Below are 24213 nucleotides of genomic sequence, written 5' to 3'. Positions count from 1 at the left end.
GTATGCAAAGAGTGTTTATGTAGTATGGAAACTGTTTGCTTACATTATATTTACATGTTTGTATATAAACACATACGTGATGGAATGTATAAGTAATATGAAATATTGTACTATATATAAGGCTTACTAAAATCTCCGTTATTATGCCACTTGATACCACTACATACCACGTTACAAAATTATAGTGATACGCTTATTTAACTATTTACGTATATCAACACGAGTACGTAAAACGGACCTACATAGTTATTAGCTGTTACTTGAATTTTGCCAAGCTTTCATAGTTTTTTTCGCGGTTTAAACATCCTAAGCGTCTCAATATAATAGATATCTATACTAATATTATAATGTGTTTCTGTCTGTGTGTTTGTTCGGGTCAACCATTTAACTTTATGAATAGCCTAAGATACGGCCCGGAGAGGGTTCCTACAGGATTCATAATAAAATTAATTGTTTAGTAGTGTAATATGCTCCCCATATAGCTCAAATAAAAAAAAAAAGTAGCGGTGAGTGCCTAGTGGGCAGGATCTCGACTTTACTTTCGGGGGGCCGAGTTCGAATCTCTGCAAGCACCTCTAAATTTCCAAGCTATGTACATTATAAGTAATTAAAATATCACTTGCTTTAACGGTGAAGGAAAATATCATTAGGAAACCTGCATGGCTGAGTTCCACATAATATTCTCAAAGGTGTGAGTAGTCCACTAATTCGCACTGGGCCAGCGTGGTGGACTACAGCCTTAACCCCTCATTGTGGGAGGAGACCCGTGCCCTGCATTGAGCGGTAATGGGTTGATCTCATGATGATGATATACTACGTTAAATGCGGTTGCAGCCAGGGGCACGTGTATACATATTATAAATTAGTTACTTGCATGGATTAATGGGCATTTACTTCCAACCGGCTTTACGGCTACAGACAATTTAAGACGAGTCTCAGGTCAGTGGTCTCATAAGTGGCAGAGGGCAGTCGAGTATGCAGAAATCCAAAAGAGTCCTTTGTACTAAAATGTAATGTGTGTATGTATGTAAAATGAAAGAAAACCATAAATTCTGGTGTAATAAACACCCATGATTTGATAATAATCTTTACGCATGAATGATCCAACATATTATAATCGGTTTAGAATGAAGACCGGTAACTCACTTACTGCAACATGCAACATAACTTGCAAAAGGATTTTGAAAACTCTAACCTAAATATAAAAATTCCATCCCTGAATGCTTTATGTTCATTTTACGAGTTTTAGATCGACTGTTTGTATTTTTATATTTTATCCGAAGAATAAAACAATAGTTTTTATATGTATCTTGATAATATGAGTTACACAATAGGCAACTCGAAAACATTATGGAGTACAGGCATGCAGATTTCTGACGATGCATTCCTTCATTTTTAAAGAAAATGATGTGAGTGTAGTTTAGAAAGTTAAATCCAACTAGTTTAGTATTTCGCTTTTATTTCACCCTGATCCCGCATGTCATTATCATTTCAAATCACAAAACCAGAATGAGAAGGGCTTAGCCCATAGTCCACCACATTAATACACACCACGAGATGGTGATAACAAAAAGAACACCCATCACTACTCACTACTATTTACACATTCCGTATGTAATCAACGCATCAAAAGTGTCATCTTTATATATATATATTTACATAAAGAAATATTTGACTTTGACTTTGACTTTGTCGTCAAGCGCGGATCGGTGGACTTCACATGCCTTTAACAATAGCTAGCTAGCTAGCTGACCCGTGCAACTTCGTCTGCACCAAATCTGTTATTGCCGGAAAACACGAATAAAATGTCATTTTCTAAAAATGAATCCTAGCTAGATAGATTTATCGCCCCCGAAACCCCCTGTAAACTAAATTTCATGAAAATCGTTGGAGCCGATTCCGAGATTACAATTTTATATATTATATACAAGAATTGCTCGTTTAAAGATATAAGATTATAAGGAGCGCTCAGACATGCACGTTTTCACGATGGTTTTTGACCGTTAAAGCAAATGTTATTGAGTTCGCGTAACATCTGAAAAATGTGTCTGTGGATGAAACTTACCCCTACCTAATTAAATGGCGGCTAAAGTCTTAACAACAAAGCTTTCACTAGTTCTAGTTTCTAACGAATAAAAAACATTAATAATAAACTAGCAAAAAAAAAACGACCCGCATCATTTTTATAGGCAATCAATTTGATTCATACGCGCCGATAATAAAGAGGATGAACGTTAGAGCTTCGGTCGCTGAGATTCACAAAACTTCGCTGCTGACTGTCCCCTACTTAGCGGACGAGACAAAAGACCACCGAGAGGATTTCGTGGATAAAATAAATCTTAAAGCAAATACTACCCGATAGTTCTTTCTGACATAATTACGGTTAGAGAGAGTACTTTTTATCCGAGCGCCGGGGATTTAGATGGTCATTATTTGAAAGTTTTCTTTGTTTCGCGGTAAGCTTTTCAAGATGAGCGAATAAAGTGAATGAGTAAGAAAAAAGAAAGTTTGAGTTCAAAGCGACGCCGATGTGATTAATTTGTTATTAGAGGCAACTAATAAATCATTTTTTTTTAATTATCAGCCGAACAAGGAGATTGGCATGATGCAATCATGAGTGCTGTAAAAAAAAGATGGCTCACATAATAATGTAGAAAATTTACGCGTTCTGATGAAAATCAACGCGCGTTGAGTTAAATAGGCTTGCAGCAACGATGCAATGTTGCCCGTTTATTGGAAATTAGCACAATGTACATTGGTGTAAGCAAATCATCATGCATTAACGGTAAAGGAAAACATGGTGAAAATATACCACAGGAATTTTGACCTGGGTAAGCATAAAGCAATAAAATGGCATAAAAGGTCAAAATCCCCCTCGGTTGGCATATGATAATTTTAGGGTAGGCAGCGCTTTTGTGCATGCATAAAGTGCACGCCACTGCTAACAAGACCTTTTGTAATTATAACACTCTCTTCAGTCCGCAAGGAAGTATAGAAAAAAAAATTATCTATAATAAAAAAGCAAGAAGCCTTAGCGTGAACAGTATAATTTTCTATTTTATTATTTTATAGTTATTATTGCTGATAACTTATCTTGGGTTGGATTACTACCAGTACCAGTGTAGTACCAGTCCGGATGATGGAAATTAGCGTGGTGCAACCTTCACCATTTATGACTATATCGGGTATATATTTGGTAGGTTATCACATTCCTAATATATAGCGAATGACGAAGGCATACGCAACGGCAACGGGTTCCCTGGGCGTATAACAAAACCAAGAAGAGGAACATGCCATGGTGGTTTTTAGTTTGTGTATACCCACTTTAGAGGGGGGAGTCGCACATAACCTCCGTCTTTCCCAAGGGTCTGAAATAGCAATAAAGCTTTTCCACAATGCAAAAAAAAAAAGAACAATGTGGGTCTGGGAAGAATTAAAAGCTTTAGCAGAGGGGTCTTTCTTTCGGGGCTGTCTCCAGCAATGGGAACCTGATGATCACGAAAAATATATAATAAATAGTTTCGATTTATACATAATTTTGCTAAAATTTATTCAACCTTATCTCATTACGCTCCGCGGCAACGGGGGGGGGGGGGGGGGGGAGGGGGAACATAAAGTAACCAGATGTTGTCTAACTCAGCGGCAAACTGAGGGCATGCCGACATAAAACAGAATGCATATTTCATTTATAATTACCAAAGCCCACGTCACGCAGGGTCACGTAAAGAACCCAAAATACCTACAATGCGGTGACCCGTAGAACTCCTTCGGGACACGCGTCCTGCGTGAGATTAATATATAAAACAGAGCCTGGGCCAAATGGACCGGCGATGTTTTCGTGCAGTACAATTTTCTACTTTGTTAAACTGATTTCGTACAAGCGATGGAGTTGGACAAGTTTTTTTCAATTTATGTGTGGCCCCGTTCATATTATCACTAACAATTTCAGCCTAATAATGGCTCATGCTTTATTTCATGATTAAGGATTCCTATTATAGAAAGCAAAGACGAATGTGCCTTGTGGGATATAACTAAATAACCTTTCTAATCAAGTACGGTTTTTGCACGGATTAACAGCTGATTCGATCTTTACAAAATTATGAGATATTGGATGCATTCCAGTAAGTTTTTTTTTTAAACCAAAATAAACGCGGTAAGTAGATGATTTTTTTATCAGACTAAAATTTAAAAAAAATTAAACTATACCGTTTTCTGTAGCTAAAAAGCTAACCACTAGATTATACAGAGGCATTCACAGTTACAAAGAAACTCATAAAATGAAAATCTTTCCCTAACGACTGTTGTCTTTAATAAGCCATACTTCTTATCTAGTCCACTGTACCTGATAGCTGCCTGGCGCCAACAGTACTGAACGTTTGCCAAACCATCGTCTACTGCACGCATAATTTTACAACGCTTTGTTCCTACTTTGACTGCATTGCCAAGTATAAAATATTAATTTCGTATTTCTTGTGCAACATTACAATAAACTTTATCACTAGTTTCACGTGAATTTATTTTGCTAAGCAATTCTTTTTTTTTTTTAATTATTGGATGTTGTTAAACGAAGGTGATCCGTCATCCAAGTTCCAAATCCAAATTTTGGTAGTTTTGAGGAATTTGTACTACAGTTGAAGTACCATATTAAATCGTGTGATACACGTGGCATAACGTTGGAATTTTTTAATGCTGTGACTATAATCACTTTATGTCACATTAATTTGTAAAGCCCTAATGAATGTTTTGTCTTGCAAAATAGCAATGACGTTTTGTCAATTGGCGCGATTTTTGAATAAATATGTAATTTATAAACCAAATAGTTATTTAATATAATACAAGGTTATTTAATGAAGGTTGACGCCAATAAAAATCTCCTTTTATGTAATGAGATTCGATTTATTCCTATCATTCGGCGACAACAACCAATTATTATTTTTCGAGTGAGGTTTGTTGTTTTCTCTTACAAGTTGTAACTTTCACATTTACAAAATATATAGAATAGTGGAGATAAATCTTTCCAATTACGGTATTGTTACTAGTATGATAAATATACATCACATAACACTATTCCTTATCATATTTAAGTTTCATAAACTATTAAGTACGATAACGCAGCAGCGTGGCGTGACTTCATACATGCGTAAAAGCATTACCCAATTTTTTTGATCAATCGTTTTGTATAGTATAAGGATTTCTCAATTTTATTCCATTTTCCTGCTTTATGCATACCCTGGTCAAAAGTTGTATGCACGCCGTTCCGACAACGTACGAACTGTATGATGAAATAAATATCATAATCAAAACTGAGACTTTAAAAATGAGACTGCTGCTACACTGAATTATTAGGCTTACGCTACAAACTCCTAGTCAAATTTGAGTCAACTTAAATAACCAGCGTAATCGACTGATTCGCGCTATGCTCAGATAAGGCGCTATGAATACATCCTGATTTCCAAGTAAATCAAATATTTTAAATCAATACGTTGAAGGAAGTCTTTTTCTTTTCTTCTGAATAAATATTGATCTAATTAATCAGTTCGACAAGCGACACACTATTCGCAAATATCCTATTTTCCTCCTTTTCTCCGTTCCCTCACACATTCCGATTTGACATTTTTCTTTTCCCTCTATAGCGGCATTTTATTTTTATGGCCTTGTCTTTTCGAATATTTCTCGTTGCCTCGCGTTCTGTTGTAATTCCAAAGAATTCCCAAATACTTCGCCGAATTTCCTACGTGCAATACTTACTCACAGTGCCGATGGTTTTGCAATACAAAATAAAACTGAGAAATGAAACAGGAAAGGAACTGTATCAAGTTTATTCGAGAAAACTCTACCTAGTTTGAGCACAAATTGCTAAATTTAGTTTGAAGTAGATCCGTGGTGACATAGTCAGCATTTTTTCTAGTTTCAGCGTTTCTAAACATCGTCTTTAATTGTTCACGCAACTCGTTCGCAAAAAGGGTGGTCTCATACGACACTGACCTCTTCACTCTCAGTAAATTTGGTAAAATGTTTTCAGATGAGAACGCCGCTTGCGATCTCTTCTGCTCTCGAGTTGTATTACGTCCAACAACTGATTGACTTGTTGATATTAATAACTGTAGAAGTGTTGATGCATACGTGACCAAGGCTCTGATACCATAAAGCACGACAATCATGAAAAGAGAGAAACCTGCGATAAAATAGTTCTTCTCTATCCCGTGGAGAGCTATCAATTTTTCATATTCATTGAGAGCATTATTAGTTATCAAATTGTGTATTTTCTGCAAAGGAGTAATGATTCCAAAATAAGCAATGACTCCAAAGTATAAAGTGACGGCAAGGTAATAGTAAGTTTTGTGATATTTCGCTATATTATTCATGGCCCTGGTTGACTTCCGTACATCATTTATTGGAGCACAAGAACGGTGGTCATTTGAAACATAAGTAGGCAACCGAGAATAATACAACTGGCGTCCATTTTCTTGATGTTAAAGCAATGAGGCAATTAATTTTGTTATGGCATTGTAAAAGTTTGCGAATTAAAAAGAAATGGAAATTTCCATTATTTATTTATACGTTATTAAACCAGTGACAATTCGGTGATACTACAAACTTCACATCGTTCGTTTTGTGAATTATTCCTGAGAATTTTTTACTTTTTTAATTGAGAAGAGTTTATGCCAATGAAATTTGAATAGTAGATCAATGAGACAGATGTAATAATACATTGATACATTTTTACATATTACATTTTATTCATTTACATATTTACATTACATTACGTTATTTACTTAGGTTTAGTATGGTTTAAGATTGTATCCTCTTTGCATTTTTTCATTGCAACCTTTTGAACTAAATTGCCAAACAATAACGTTGATGATTATGATGCAATGTATCTTATGGCGCAAACTGGATGACATTGATAAGTTTGATTACTAGGAAGCCAACGTGCATACAATGTATCCACATATCTTAATATGTGGATACATTTAACAATTGTTTTATAATGTGGTACACACTTACAGTCTAACTAAGCATGCATAATATAAAATACACTTTTTGTTTACAACTTTATTTTGAGAAGCATAAAGGCTAAATAAAAAAAAATAAAAAAAGCTTGATCTAATCATGGCATTAATTTTAAAGGATAATATTTTGGTATCTAGTTTACAAAGCGAAAGGGTATCAGCACTGGTATTCATTGTTTGGTATTTATTTTTAGGAGTGATTGGTCCAGGGCTAGATTCCCGGGTCAGGTAAAAATTGCTAGATCTTGGTTTTTTTGTTAAAAAAATCTCAGTACCAGCCTAGATTTCGAAAATTTGAGTTGTCCAGCCGTTTGTTTTTACTTTGACGTGCTCCCTACGCTAAGCGGTCGGTTCGGTTTATCATCACTAGTGTTTGGAGAAACAATTTGCGCCAAAACTGTCATTCTGTCAATTTTGACTTTTATTCTTAGTTTGTTTTGTGAAGTTACTATTTACGTTACTATTACGATAACAATTAAATACTTGCCCTCTTTATACTTTGTTATATCCAAAGAAGATGTGAAAACTCAGTCACATCTTCAGTTTATGTCTAGTCAGGAAGTATTTGGGTTGGATATTTTTTAGATCGTTATAAAACTTAAATAAATGATTTAGTATGCTTGATACATGTCTGATAATGAATAATAATAAAACGTTTTTCTTTATTAAATGTTGTTTTTTGACTTGTTTCAAACATCGAACAGTGCTGGCAGTTCACTTAGTTTGCGGAGGTGGCTCTGTCTAACCCGGGTTTGACGTGCTTAGCTAAATGTTTCTGGTTCTAGGTTAGAAAATTTATACGTTAAGTGGTTTCACCCATCTTAAAATCAGTCAGGCGTCTTCTACGATTTTATATGGCTATCAATTTAAAAATTATTCTATTTCGGTCATAACAGTTCCATGCGTTCTAAATCTTATGAAAAGATATAAAAGTCACATCAATTTCCTGATTTTATATATTTTTCTGCTATGGTATGCTTGGTATAAAATTTAAATTATATTATACTTAGCTAGCTTTAAAAACTACTTATGATTGATTTCATTATTTCATAAAGTTGAAGAGGATGTTTGTCCATAAATCCTCTAGGCTAGTTGAATAAGCTATCTTAGGTCCGGTACTACGAGTCCAATTTGTAGACCTAGCGGGTGAAGCATCTCTGCGTAAAGCCTAGTAAAATTGGCTTTCCTCTGTCCCTGTGTCCGTTGTTTCTTCTGTATAGGTAGAAGTTTTCAAACCGATCTCGAAAAAACTTCTTTATACACAGTTTTTTGACTACATATTGTTATATATATATTTTTTTAACGATAATAATACTTCAAAACCATTGTTTCGTGGTTAACAACTATATAACATACATTGTTTAACTGTACATGTGCATCAATCTAGTATGTTAATATTTATCACTCACAGTCAAAGCTATTAAAACGATTTTAGTTAGTATCTCCCAGCATCCGCCTGTCATGTAACATTTTCATTTATCAAAAACATTTGAGCGCACACGTTTACGTTCCTTGATTGAAATTCCTTATCAAGCATCCTCAATGTATCGAAAGGGGAGGTTGGGTAACAAGAAGTGAATGTACCTTGTACCTGGTAAAACAAAATAGCGAAGGAAGTGCCACACTGCAAAACATACATGCGTCGCGAAACATATTCATTTTCAGCCCCCCCTTCACTTGTACGCACGCATCCGTGTGTGCGAACGGGAGGGGTGTATACATCCGTTTCTCGTCATACACGTGCTGCCTTAGAGCGCCCACCTCCTTTTATAGCAGCCATTACCTATGGTGATACAATTTTGTTGAACTGTTGACTCCACGGACAGTATTTTCAAGGTTTGTTATTAAAATATCTTAGAAAGGGGTGAAACTTTAATTAATGTTATTAACGGCCAAATCATAGACATCACATAATTAAGAAAATACAGATATATATATATATATATATATACTAGCGGACCCCAGCGCCATCTGTTAGGCTTTTTTGTGAATCTAAACCATCCAGGGTGCCACCCAAACGTATACCAAATATGCATTCAAATCGGTCCAGCCGTCTAGGAGGAGTTCTGTGACATACACACGCACGCAAGAAATATATATATATAAATATATATATACATATATAAATATAGCCCCAAAGTATACATAGCTTGTGTTATGGGTACGTAAGATTACTGATGAATACTATTTTTAATAATATACATAAACACTTATAATATACAGAAAACACCCACACACTGAAAAGCATTTATGCATTTTCCAGTTGTGGAATTCGAACCCACAGCCTTGGACTCAGAAAGAGGGAAGCTGGCCACTGCACAGGCTGTCCTAGGTAGTTTATTTACTAAAAGTCAATCACCATTATCATCTAGGCCGCACTACGCTTACTAAGTAGGTACCTGCAATCGGTAGACTTCACACACCTTTGAAAGTTATGGATAACTGGCATGCTGGTTTCCTCATGATGCTTTCGTTCGCAGTTAAAGCAAGTGATTTTTCATTGTTTAATACGTAAATAGCTTAGAAGAGTTAGAATTGCATGTCGGGAGTCCAACTTTGTACTCCGAAAGGGATGCCGAAGGCACTAGGTCACCACTTTTAAATTCAATACCGTTAGGTCAGTTATGATTTGAATTTTATCTTCTGTTATATTCTGTGCCAGTGAAGCGGCGATAGCGCAGTGGGTAGGAGCTCGATTACACTTTCTGGAGGCCGGGTTCGAATCCCAGCACGCAACTCCAACTTTTCTAAGTTACAAGCGTAAATAATTAAAATATCACTTGCTTCAACGGTGAAGGAAAGTATCGTGAGGAAATCTGCATGCTTGAGTGTTCTACATAATGTTCTCAAAGGTGTGTGGAGTCCATCAATCCGCACTGGGCCAGCGTGGTGGACTATGGCCTTAACCCCTTCTTATTGTGGGAGGAGACCCGTGCCCTGTAGTGGGCCGGTAATGGGTTGATATGATGATATTCTGTGCATGATACTTAGATTTTACACGCTAGGCGATGTCTAGACATTGTGATCTATTTTTTTTTAATTAATACTAGCGTACCCAGCCCGCTTCAGCGGGCTAGATTTTGCTTTATTTTATTTAAACAATAAAATTACATCATTACATTTTTAATAAAAGCTGTATTTGACAGTTTGACAGTTCAAAATTAGGAGTGCTCCGATCGTCACCAAACTTTACAGGATTGCTCGCCAGATTAATCCGAAGATTCCCTGAAAGTTTCATTGAAATCGGTCCAGCCGTTTCGGAGCCTATACGGAACATATACTTTCTCTTTTATATATATAGATATAACAGGTTAAAACGTTTATTTTGAAAATGAAGATATTCTATTCTATTCAGTACCTACAAACTACTGAGCTGACTCCACTGTGTCTAACATACCACTACACCAACAAGTTCTGTATTAATATGCAAGTGATTTAAATGTCATCATCATCGTCTAAACCTATTGACGTCCACTGCTGGAAATAGGTCTTTTGTAGGGCGTTCCAAACTCCACGATTCTGGGCCGCTTGTATCCAGCGGCTCCAATCCACTGGTTTGATGTCGTCTGTCCACGTGGTTGGGGGTCGACCAACGCTCCGTATACCGGTGCGGGGCTGCCATTCCAATACCTTGGAGCTCAACGTCCATCGGTTCTTCGAGCAATGTGTCCCGCCCATTGCCACTTCAGCTTCGCAGCTCGTTAGGCTATGCATGTTACGGCTGTATCTGATTACTTTTAGTATTAGACAATGTGAGATGGTGATAACAAAAAGAACACCCGGCTAAGTTTGTGGTGGGCTTCTTCTTAGACCAGGGCGCGATTGGAACCCTCGTAGCTTTAGTTTTAAGTTTACGATTGTAGTTATCGCCATCACTACTCACTGCTATGTACACATTTTGTATATAATAACGCATCAAAAGTGCCATCTATGTGCCTATTTGAATAAAGAAATATTTGACTTTGACTTTGACTTTTGACTATTTTTTTTGGTTTCACAGATAAGTCTTAGAGGCAGTAGATAAAGTACCTGTAGAGCCTGTTAAGTATTATATCGGTTTTCATTTACACGTTGCGTGTTAGTAACTCTAGTTCCTCTAAAATATAATAAAATATTATAAAATGCAAATGTTAAACGTATACACTACGTCACAATACATCATTTGGTAAATGGAGTGTAAGTAGATTACTTGGTTGGCTCGTCAGCCTTTAGCAATCAATTTTCCGCCGAGATTAACTGTGCTCATATTTTATATGGAAAGCATGAGCTTTTAATTATTTTGTTGAGAATTGTTTGCGTTCATTTTGACTCACGACCTATGCGAAAAGACTTTAGTTTTTTTACGGCTTAATTAAAATTTAATATTTCAACAAGATAAGACTTTGCTCTATAATATTACAAAATACATAAACAAGGAAGGATGTTTGATGGAAATTTGAGATTTCATACGCGTATCCATTGTTTTTTTTCAATAAATATTCCATCACTCGGTGACCTGGGCGGCCTGCTAAGCTTCTAGAGAGAGCTCGGCTGGCTGGAGTGATCCAGCGGGGAGCCGCATCAGTGGCTATACTTACAACAGGAACAGAACCCCAGGAACAGAAGAAGAAGAAGTATTCCATGTTTTCCAGGAAATTAACTGTTTCCGTGTTTATAGAAAACTATTTAGTAGTAGATAGTTAAGCAAACAGAGCTATTTTCAATTTAACAATAATATTTAGTATTGAACTATGAATATATTTATTCGCATTTATAATATAGATTGGGAAGTGGTGTGGATTAAGTTTTTAAACAACAAATAGGTACTTATAATCGATGTTAGTATTTGTTAGGGCAGTGGTGAGCATGTTCGACAGTGGATCACAAGGCCCTGGGTTTGATTTCCGGGTCCGGCAGATGAATAAATAGTACTATTAGTTTTCGTGAATTTGAAATGAGTTGCTACATGCCTTAGGTTCTGACAGACGGACAGAGAGACAGAGGGTTCTGGTGGACTACGGATGTTATACAGTTTCAATACTCAAAAACGACAGTGCCGTTGCTATTTCGCAAATTTAGAACTAGCTGACTAACTGCATTAAAAATTAAGGCTTGCAATATGGTTACGATAATTGCACCAAAACTGCTACAAATAACAGCATGCTGTTCTTGCTTATTCTATGCAGACCTTAATAATAAACATGGAGCGTTTCAGAAATTACGTAGTGTTTTGTTCAGACCTGACATTTATATGGTGCCCATTGAAGTGCCATAGGGTAGATAAGAGTCTCGTGCCATAATGAGAAGGGTTTAGGCCCAGTGAGGATTGCTGGATTCTACACACCTTTGAGAACATTATGTAGAAATTCCAGGTTTCCCCACGTGATATTTTATTTGCTTAAAACGCACATACCTCAGAAAAGTTAGACGTGCATGCTGGGATTCGAACTCGGTCCCCCGAAAGTGAAACCGAAGTCCGAACCACTAATCTACTAACAATTCGTTGTGGCGTTTCGCCACGTTTATTAATGAGAGGGTAACAGAATTTTGAAACACACCATACTTGAGTATTCAAGTCACGTATTTCTGTAAGTTACGCATATCGATTCAAGCCCGACCCGCGGAGCGCGAAGCCAAAAAGGGGAATCATATGTAAAGGATGTCGGAGTCGGAAAAATTAGAATAATACAAAAGTGGTGCTTTTTATATGGGCTGGTAAATTTGGGACTGCCTCGCGTCGCTAAGATAATCGTATCACGCTCCGACCGCTCATTTATTCTCGAATACATAGCGGCTTTTTTGGTATGTCGTAGAATCTTTAAGGGTAAGAATAAAACGAATAATATATTAAAGGGCTATTGAATTGGGATATTAAAAAAAATATATATTTAAAAATTATTAAATTATCTATAAACATCAAGCACAATTCTATTAATTAATTTCGGTAAATTTTAAGTTAAGAAATAAGTTAAGTTAAGGTATACGATTTTTGAAAAAAAAACCGTCCCTTTAGCCATTTGCCAACCATAAACTTTTTAATTGTTATTATTTGTTGCTATAGCGACAATAGAAATACATATTCTGTGAAACTCCTCTTTATCTATTACGTTTCAATAGATACAGTCGAGTGACAGATAGGCAGACGGATGGACAGACGGACAACTGGGCATTAGTAATGAAAAATAAATATGGAAACATTGTTTATTCCTTGGTAAAAAGAACAACCTAATTTATATTCAAATATCTGGTCGGCGAATAGTTTGCCCTAAAAGGCATATTCCTTTAATATCGGACTTTATCTTTCCATCAGTGGGTCTGTAATATGATTGACCTTTGTCCCTTTGTACGCGTAGGTTCGGGAACCTTTCATCTCTAATACGTCGCAAAATAAAAGTCAAAGATAGAAAAGATTAAAGCGGCTACTGCGGCTACTTCTAACCGCATGTCACGTGCAATTTACGCGCTTGGTTATTGAACTTTTGGACTAGTTTTATCGAACTGCTGAGGTGTCGAACGTTCTTCCATGTTCAACTTGAGGTACTGTTGCTTGAGGTAAGTACCCTCATGAGCTCAGTGGTCAGCATATTAACTATCCTGGATACAAATCCCTAATTTTTTCCTGTTAAAAAAATCCAGTGCGTATCTTTCCAGACATAGGATTTAATAAGTTAAGTACACGATTTTTTTTTTAAACCACTAGGCACTTCTTCTTCGACATTGAATTCAAAACAAAAATTATTTGACTAGTGTATTTCATGACTAATCTTATCTTAAAACCTATATATCTTTAAACGAGCAATTCTTGTATATAAATAATTGGGATCGAAATCGGAATCGGCTGCAGCGATTTTCATGAAATTTAGTATGCAGGGGGTTTCGGGGGCGATAAATCAATCTAGCTAGGATTCATTTATATTGGAATCTCGGAATCATTAATATTGCATACGACTATTTTTTTAAGTCGACTCATTCGCGGACGAAGTCGCGCGGATCCGCTAGTTGTACGTAACGATCTACGATATCCACCTCATGTAATTGTATCTTATCATCATGATATCAACCGAAAGACGTCCACTGCTTGACATGAACTTTTGTAGGGAGTTCCGAATTCCACGGTTTTGTGCCGCTTGGATCCAGCGGCTACCTGCGACGCGCTTAATGTCCTATGCCCATCTTGTTGGGGTCGACCATCGCTGCGCTTACCAGTGCGGGGCTACCATTCCAGCATCTTGGTACTCCAAAGCCCATCCTTTCTGCGAACAATGTGCCCCGCCCATTGCCACTTCAGCGCGACGTAATTGTATCTACAACATTTCAATTATACATTATCTAGCATGAAAATAAAACGCGTGTGTAATTATCAAATCGATATGGATGCCGGGTACTATCGAAATTTCATAGGACCTTTAGCTGTGTAATACAAGCGATACACTACTGTATTTAGAAATATAATTTCACAAAGTGAATACAAACGCAATCTACGGGTTTCAAATAATAATTAAATTGGAATACGATATGATATCGCACCTGTAAATCAATTTATAGTTGAGTTTGTGTGTAACATTAAACCCTGTGAGATTATAATAATGTAAGAAATAAAACCTTGTTTAAGCGGTAATAGCCTAGTGAGTAGCTTCGACTTCACTTTTGGGGTACCCAGTTCGAATTCCAGCACGCACCTCTAACTTTTCTAAGTAATGTGCGTTTTAATGGCTAAAATATCACTTGCTTCGACGGTGAAGGCAAATATCGTGAGGAAACCTGCATACCTGAGAGTTATATAATGTTCTCAAAGGCGTGTGGAGTCCACCAATCCGCACTGGACCAGCGTGGTGGACTAAGGCCTTAACCCATTCTCGTTGTGGGATATGAGATCCGTGTCTCGTAATTGGTTAATATGATGATATTATTCAAGAAATGAAACCTTAAAGGCATTTTTTTTACAATTTATGTATATTCAAGAAGAACCACTATTTCTGTGTGCCAAGGAAAAGTAGGCAACCAAAGTTTTAAAGGCAAACTTTCCCTTCGTGTAAAAGGAAATTTAAAAGGAACATAATTTTGGAAACTCCTTAAAACCTAAAAGCATTATGCCCTCGAGCGTTTGATATCAATTTTATTTCGCAAAACTTTGTTGTTAAGAATTTATCTGATTGCCGAGCGCTTTAGTCGTACAAGAGTTTTTAAAGATGTAGTAACCTCCCCCGAAAAACGAATTGGAGAGTGGACAAGCTTCTTTCGAGTTTAATGAAACAATTTTTATATACAATTTTGTGCTTCAAGACGTCGTAATAAAGATTCTTGAGTTAAAATCTCGTTTACCTCGAACGAAAAATTGTCGTTATGTAATCTTATTCAAAAAGTTGACAGCGTTCTGATTATTAAGAAGATTTATAATCCATCTTTTGTGGGGTTGGTCACGGCGTCAATCAGAACAAAAGGTTTAGGTTAACTTCTATTTAATTTTAATAGAAATTTGGGACTGATTATTAAGTCTACAGATCCCTTGTAGGGTTCCATACCCAAAGGATGAACGGGGAAAACGGAACCTACTTAGATAATTCTGCTTTGAATCGCAATTTTGATACATCCTCACTTCCTTACTATCCTTACCTTAAATACCAAAGTGTGTTTATTTGTTTGTTTGTCCGTGTAGGACGTTTAGTCCTAATTATGCAACCAATTAACTAGATTATTGGCGGAATGTAACGGAGGCTAGAACCATTGCGCGAAAAATCGTCCTTCTTTCGCGTTTTAGCAACAACTAATCGACTTGATTGAAACATAGAGATGGTTGAAAGAACGGAGAGTAACATACGCTAGTGTTCCTGCAAATCAACCTTTTTTATTGCAATTTGGTTCGTTTACAGACTAATTTACTGCGGGCAGCACCGCGGGGTGCAGCTAGTTTGTAAAGGTAGCTTACTGCAAACTTACTAATTGCATTAAAAAAATGGCTTTCCAGAAATATTTATATGTATTTTTTTGATTTTAGCCTTAAACAGGAGTCGAATTTTGTTTTCACACAATTCTTATTTTCTTTCTATATGTATTCTAACAGCAGTAGATGCTAACTGCACCAGACATCCCGGATCTCTGCATTGAGTAAACAAACTCTAACGACTAGTAATAATAATAATAGTTTTTATTTGCTTAAAAGTACAATGTTTTTTCTTAAATTACCCTGGATACCCAAACTAGGATATCCCGAGTCTTTGGGTCAGTGCCTTCCCATATGTTCATCGAAATTAGAGAAAGAACAAAGAGAATATATATTTACAAGTTTACATTATCAACATTTAATTTATTATGTGTAAGTATATGTGTGTGTGTGTGTGTGTGTGTGTCCGTGTATTCGTGGGTGTGAGTGGATGTGTGTATCTACCATATTGATGTAGTCAAATTAATATTAAAAATATATGATAGGTCTATAAGACTAGAAATATTAAAACAACACATGACTTATTCAAAAAAAAACAATTTTTAATAGCTTTTCAGTCCCAAAAATGCCATAATCCACGAAAATCATAGTTAAGTTTCTTATAGCCTCTAACGTCACGGTACGATGTCGCGTAGGAAACGATTAGGGTTTTAATAAAATTACCATACTCCTAACTGGTTAGCCCATTACTAAGTTAGACTGCATCATCACTAACCAGCAGGTGAGATTGTAAATAAATGCAGGTGATGTAATAAAAAAAATGTTTCCGTATACCCGCCCACTTTTCACTCATTATTTGTAGTTGCCCGCAGAGATAGATTTTTAGGGATAAAGCCGCCAATTATTTTTCATAATGAATGATGTCTTACGGGATCTTAATATGGGGCAAAGCTGCTGATATTGAAACTATATTCATATTGCAGAAAAGAGCTGTCATATAAGCAATATATAAACTTAAATCACGTGAATCCTCCACGTGTAGCCTCACAATATATTTATAACTAGTGAAAAAGTGTGAACGCTTCATAAGTGCCTGTGATAGGCCTACATGAATAAAGAAATTTTGAATTTGCATCTGATATCGTCAAATTTTTGTAGGTAAAATCGGTTTGAGGTGTTCTTATAACACCTATAGATATGGGGTGTTCATGCTCAGGGCTATCGGTATCTATCTCTATATATATAAAAGAGAAAGTGAGTGGGTATGTTCCTTATAGGCTCCGAAACGGTTGGACCGATTTCAATGAAACTTTCAGGGAATCTCCGTATTGACCTGGCGAGTAATCCTGTAAAGTTTGGTGACGATATATACGACCTATTTTTGAACTGTCAAATACAGCTTTTATTTACTATGATGATATTCTATTGTTGGATGTACATGGGTGTAGATAACGATTTTCACCCGCTCGAGAAGAGAATAGAAGAGTTTATAGTTAGTGTTTGTAAGACAACATATTAGTTTTTATAAACAAAAAGTGGATATAAACTCGACTTACAAGAAATGGTCATAAATTAGTGACATCTGCATATCGTCTGCGAAAGGTGCAAATATCATTTGTGGGATTGAGTATACGCTTTATAATATGATTCCTAAGGTAATTTTGGACCTACCAATGCATAAGTTTAAAGAATGTGTTTGAACATTTATTACAGCGAGGTTATTATACAATTGATGAATTTCTTAATAACAAGGTTGCTTGGAAGCATCCGGCTCCGCTTTCATCTCTCACAAGATAGAAAAATGAATTTTAAAATGTAAAATGTAAATTGTTGATATTGGAAAAGAGCAACTGCTGGTTTCCTGCCGGCCTCTTCTCGGTAGAATCTGCCTTCCGAACCGGTGGTAGAGTCACTACACACTAAATAAATGAATTTTGAATTTTGATAAGCAAAATGTCGTTTTTATTTTACGCATTGATTTAATATTTGACTATCTGATGGTAAATAGGTCTTGGTTTATAATAAAGTATACTCTCATTCTTTTTGACAGAGCAATTTTTGATAGTTAATTGTATAAGTACAATTAAAATCGTTTGGAAACATAACTTACTTCAGACCACTTGGGAGACCCGGATTAAGGGCTCTCCTCGTGATTGACGAGGGACGAGAAAGGTGTAAAAGGGCCGCTTAGCCCAAGAGAATATGTTAACTACTGTCAAATAAATTCCTTTAGTTTTATTTTCATTTATTCGTAACTAGAGATGGGCGTTTAAAATATAAGCATTTACATATATATATATATATATATCTATATCATTAGGCGGCCGATTGGCGCAATTTGCAGCGACCCTGCGATTCCCACTACTGGTAAATGTTTGTGTGTTGAGCATGAATGTTTTTCAGTGTCTGGGTGTTTATATGAATATACTAAGTATTTATGTATATTATTCATACATATATTCGTCAGTCATCTGAGTACCCCTAACACAAGCTACGCTTACTTTGGGGCTAGATGGCGATGTGTGTATTATCGTAGTTTATATATTTATTTATTTGATGAACATAGCACAGAAGCATGACGGTTAAATAAAGCAGTTAACGTTATTAGCTTATTTCTACCATCTATATAAATATTTTTGATTAATGCGGCAATTTCCTATTACAATCAGGTAAATAGGATTGGATTCTTAAACAGACTATAAGACCTTGAACTATGCGATTGAATTTCTATTGTTTCTTTTTTCATTTTATGAGTTAGTGTTTTGTGCTTTGATAATCCGAATTAATCCAGTGTGCCTAAATACAATTGCTTATAACAAAAGCTTTAAATTTATAACATTTAATAAATTCGTGTGGCAATCTTTGTAAAAAGGTACCATTGATTTTGTTCAAATGTTCAAATACGTATTGTATTGTTTTCATGGTGAAATGGAAACCTGAGAGTTCTCCGTAATGTTCTAAAATTAGTGTTCGACCGTTCTTATTCTGAGCTCTGTAGTGGCTGGTAATGGGTTTATAATAATAATAATAATAATTTCTTTAGTTCAGGCAAAGGTCCTCAGTAATAAATTTAAAATTACAAAATTAGGGAAAAGAAACAGAAATATTTTACAATATTAAATATCGCATTAAAATTAAAAATGCAATATGAATTTATTGAAATGGCACGTCATAAATAATAAATAAAAAAAAAAAAAAAATTAAAAGAATAATGATGTAGATGAAAACACTATCATACTCACCATGATTGTTAAAAACTGCATAAAATAGATCAACAAGAAAATGAAAATGATCTTGCAAAATTTTGTAAGACTGTAATAGATGATATGTCACATAACCGCATCCAGACCCCACCCTGGAAGTAAAGAGCCAAACGAAATAATAAAAAATAGAAGTACTTGTATTTGCGCTCACAATACGTATTATTCGCGCTTCATTTCAGAGGAGCAATACTGCAAGCAGGATAATTATTTTCAGGAATACTGGAAATTTAACCTAGTGGCAGCAATTAACATATTATGTGATTTTCATCTTGCGGCAAGCGACAGTATGCTCTATTTATGTACGCATAGAATACAAAGTCAAATGGCATTGAACGTTTATGAGCACTCAAATGGGCTATTGAAGTTCCTTGCTTTATTTATTTGTATTCAGCCCAAATTACCCACATTTTCTTTAATTTTCATTTACAACCGACCGAGTGAAGCGAGCTTTCGGAGTATTTACGTGGAATTTAACTTTGACGGTCTGCTTGTTTGACAACGTTATAACTTTAGCTAAATAATAATATAATAATAATAATGATGAGATGCTTGCATTTCAGTATAAATACCCATATGACAAATATTAAAACAAAATATACCTTCGTAAGAAAACTAAATGAAGACTACCATAAAACGTAATATAACTTGCTTGAAATAAAATTACAATGAAATCAATATTAAAAAATGACAAATAAAAGTTGCAATTAAATAAAAAATAAAAAGCTAAAATTACAACTCTCAAATAATAAAAAGAAAAATTCTAACAAAGTTTAATTCCGATTCACACTGCAATGTTGTTTCAACCAATGCCGGTCGAAATCCGAGTGTTCGTACACTGCTCGGAGAATCTCATTATTAAAGCGACGTAATCGCTCCCAAAAGATTAGGGACGGATTAGCGTATTACGGCAAAGAAGTTCGGTAGTCTTGCAGAGGCGAACATATTTCGAGAACTACAAAATCGCGGTAGCTTCATCAGAATGCGGTAATACAATTACCGCATTCTGATGAAGCTACCGCGATTTTGTACCCTGATGCCAATGTACGCCTCGTCTCGTTTAGTAACATAAATGTCTATTCTTTGTTGTTCTTAGAATCAATCAATAGTCAATTCACAAAAATAGTACCTACTGAGAAAAAATCCATTTTGCATTTCGGCAAAGAGTTCTTTGAAAAAGTAATGAGGTTTTTCTGAAATTTTGATTTGGCAATCCAAGAAGGAAACAGCAACAGAAAAAGATGACAATGCTATTAAACAATTGAATATAGAATAATGTCTTAGTGCGAATTAAACTGGTCACAAAGTTCTACTTCAAAAGATTTAAATGGCTACATCTATTTGAATCTGCAAGGCACCGTAAGGATCTGCATCCCTACGTGGTCGATATACCATGGACGTGTTCAAGCTTCCTTTTCCCCCAGTACCTATGAGTACCTTCCAATCAAGAGTGAATAGGGATCTTCTAGGCAAGCGCACTCCACCTTAGGCCACCTGCATTATCACTTACCATCAGGTGTGATTGCAGTCAAGTGCTAAATACATTAAAACAATCTTTTAAGTCGTAGGAAAGGGGTATACCTTCCAAACGTCCCAAACATTTTAACAAACTTTAGACAGTCCATATTATTTTTATATTTCATATTGTTTTCCGATTACATGCAGTCGAAGTACAGAGAGGAAGTAAGTGTTTCAACATTGCCCATCAACATTAAATTCAACTTATAATGTTCTTTTAGGTTTCGCTTACTTTAATCATTAACTTTATCTACGGGCAGAAACGCTAATTGCGGTTCCTTTAAATTTTTACATGTCTAGCATACTATTAAAATAAACATTTTAATCTAAAAATTAAAAACATATAGAGCTCCTATTTCTAGTATCATCTATATAGAATACTGTTAATATAGGATAAACACCAGATACCCGTGGAACGCTTGATCGAAAAAGAATTACCATCCCACTTAACAGTTTAGCCGTTCTTGAACAAACTCAGTACAAAGATAACTTGGATTCTGAAAACTTATATTTTTTAGTTTAGGACCACAATCTTTAACTACGGGATTTAATAAATGTAATTCTGAAAAGTATAGCCACAGTATACAAGTAGTCAGTTAGTCACACGTCTTTTGATTGTAATTATTTCCTTCGGTCAGTTTGGATGAGGGATGAAATCTAAGGATGTTGTCCGATGACGTGTATCCGGCACATTGTTGAGTAAATTGGTCCGCATTTGAGGGTCTCTAAGGACGTGAATAGGTTACAAAAGGAATATTTTGGCGACAATGATGTCTTTACGAGGTAAAAGGTTGTTTTGTTTGTTAGTTCAGTTGATGTTTCATGACTTTGTTCACAAACTGTTTATTTTTCCACATTTAAATAAGATTATGTGGCAATCCAATGTAGTTATATACATTGGTGGTTTTTGCCACCTGACATACGAAAACATAAGCTAGTTTGCGTGATTTCACGCAAAATTATACCGCCAACGTTTGGGAGACGGAAGCTCAGCCAGCATGGTCAGTCCATGCTGGCAGTGCATAAGAACATAAAGTATATTAATTGGGCAGGCAGCCCAGGATCGTGTGGAACTCCCTACAAAAAACGTATGTCCAGTCGTGGACGTCAATTGGTTGAAATGATGATGATGATAGTTATGATGATATTATAGCCAGCCTTCTTTCAATATCATAATATGTGACCAGTTTTTTGTTTTAGTCCCCAATTGAATTGAATAAATAAGTGCCTGTGATAGACCTATAATAATAAACAATTTTTTGAATTTGAATCTTGTCCGACTGACCCGAAAGTGCCTAAAACGTTTATCAAAAATAAACACTTCAGTGATAATGCTTTCCATTTTCTCAAAGTTCTTTAACGAAACCTGTATAATCAATCCCTATTGCATTGTAGGTCATGAGGAAGTCGACGATTATGCTCATGTTCTGCTTCTGTAAGTAATCTTTGATAGAACTGCGCTGGGAATTGTCCACGAGCATGTAAACCGAGAATACATGATCCAATGAGGTAGGGCTAATTTGGAGAATCAGATAAACTGTCGAATCCAACTCAGATGGCCAAAATTCGTGACATCTTCCCATCTAAAATCCCATAGTAATTGAAGACCAAAGTCTTCGCTAACTACTGGTATTCTAAGAAGTTTTAGAACCACTCAGCGAGATAAGGAGAGATCTACGCTTAGAGTTTCTTGACGTGATCAAATTAGGTATAAGGTATAAAAAGATCAAAGTAACCGACAGAACTCAAACGAGTTGCAAAGCTAAAGTGGCAATGGACGGGGCACATAGCTCAAAGAACCGAGTAATTCTGGGGTACCAAAATACTGGCGCATGGCAACCTCACACCGGTAAACAGAGCGTTGATAGACTCACGACAAGCTGGATGGATGATATCAAACAAGTCACAGAAATCCGCTTGGCGCAAGTGGTACAAGACATATGAGATTCTGAACTCCCTACAAAAGACTTACGTCTAGCAGTGGACGCTCATTAGTTAGCCATTTAATAATAATGCTATTATAGATACTCTCGATAAACAGTACCTTTTCGTAAAACTTTTCGTGTCAACATGCCCACCATAGGTATTTCTAATTCTCGTAGCATATTTACAAAGTGAACTTTTAATTCAGTTGCGTTGCCAAACCGTCGACCAAATCAAACTTTTAACAGCTGGCAGCCCTGGTAGGGGTCTAATTCACTTTGTGTTTCACTTTGCCTACCTCAATTAAGCTTGTTTCGAGTTCAAATGTCTTTATATAGTCAGCTGCAACCAATATCATCGTATAAATAAAATACGTAGTAGGGGTAACGGGTTTTTTTTCTGGCTTAAAGTGCAAACTACCTTTTTACTTTAAGCTTTATGTAAGCGGTCTAACTGACTTTCCGGCTCTGGATTCTAGTCCTTTTAATCCAGAACCATAACCTTTATGTGAGAAATTTACGTTTGTTGCAAATATAATATAAACACTACAAACGTTGTTTGTTGCTTTATTTTATTTTCATTTCTTTTTTAGTTTTTAAAATGTAAATACTTGGTTGTTCTATGTTTTTGAATCTTTTCTAATTATACATTTCTGTGAGCTTTTATGTAGGCGTGTTATTTAATTTGAATTATTTTATAACAGATTGGTGAACCATTTTAAATGGAGTATTATCAGTTTGAGTTTTATTTTTAAGTAACACCCCTGATGCGAATAAGTGTTCAATAATATCATAATTTGGGTTACATGTCCTCACTGTGAATGCATATTTGGTGCTAAAATAGGATTTATCCTGAAAAAAAAAACAGAACCAAACGCTGTTGCCGTTGACAGTGAATGAATGGAATTTGCGTTAAGGATTTAAAATTAGAGTGGCAACATTCTGTAAACAAATTTAACAGTTCTTAGTTAATTTTAAGTTATCTAATTTATCTACTTAAAATAATAAGTAAGTAAAAGATAGAAGTGAAGCGGTTATAACACAGTGGGTAAGACTTCGACTTCCCTTTCGGGATTTGAACTCGGCCTGAGTTCGATCCCAGCCTTTAACTTTTCTAAGTTATGTGCGTTTTAAGCAATTAAAACATCACTTTATTCAACGGTGAAGGAAATCATCGTGATGCAACCGGCATGCCCGAGAGTTATCTATAATTTTCTCAAAGGTGTGTGGATTGGTAAACTCAGTGGGCCAGTGTAGTGGACTACAGCCTTAACCCCTTTCTAATTGTGGGAGAAGAACCGTGTGCTGTAGTGCCACCTTTAAAGACGAGATCATTGACAAACATAAATATAATAAATCTTCTATATATATAAAAGAGAAAGTGTGTGGGTATGTTCCGTATAGGCTCCGAAACGGCTAGACCGATTTCAATGAAACTTTCAGGGAAACTCTGGATTTACCTGGCGAGTAATCCTGTAAAGTTTGGTGACGATCAGAGCACTCCTATTTTTGAACTATCAAACTGTCAAATACAGCTTTTATTTAATATGATGATATTCTATTGTTGGGTGTACATGGGTGTAGATAATGATCTTTACCCGCTCGAGAAGAGAAAAGAAGAGAATGAATACGGAGAGAAA

The 24213-nt window shown here is 35.8% G+C and overlaps 1 pseudogene; it reads right to left on the bottom strand.

The window, feature by feature from the left end:
* Nucleotides 1-5803: 5803 nt before the first annotated feature.
* Nucleotides 5804-6540, bottom strand: LOC120632739 (annotated as a pseudogene).
* Between the last annotated feature and the right edge of the window lie 17673 nt (nucleotides 6541-24213).

The sequence above is a fragment of the Pararge aegeria genome, chromosome 20 (assembly GCF_905163445.1).
Source record: "Pararge aegeria chromosome 20, ilParAegt1.1, whole genome shotgun sequence".
NCBI lineage: Eukaryota > Metazoa > Arthropoda > Insecta > Lepidoptera > Nymphalidae > Pararge > Pararge aegeria.
The sequence above is the reverse complement of the archived record's forward strand: the minus strand, read 5'-3'. Positions and strand labels throughout refer to the sequence as shown.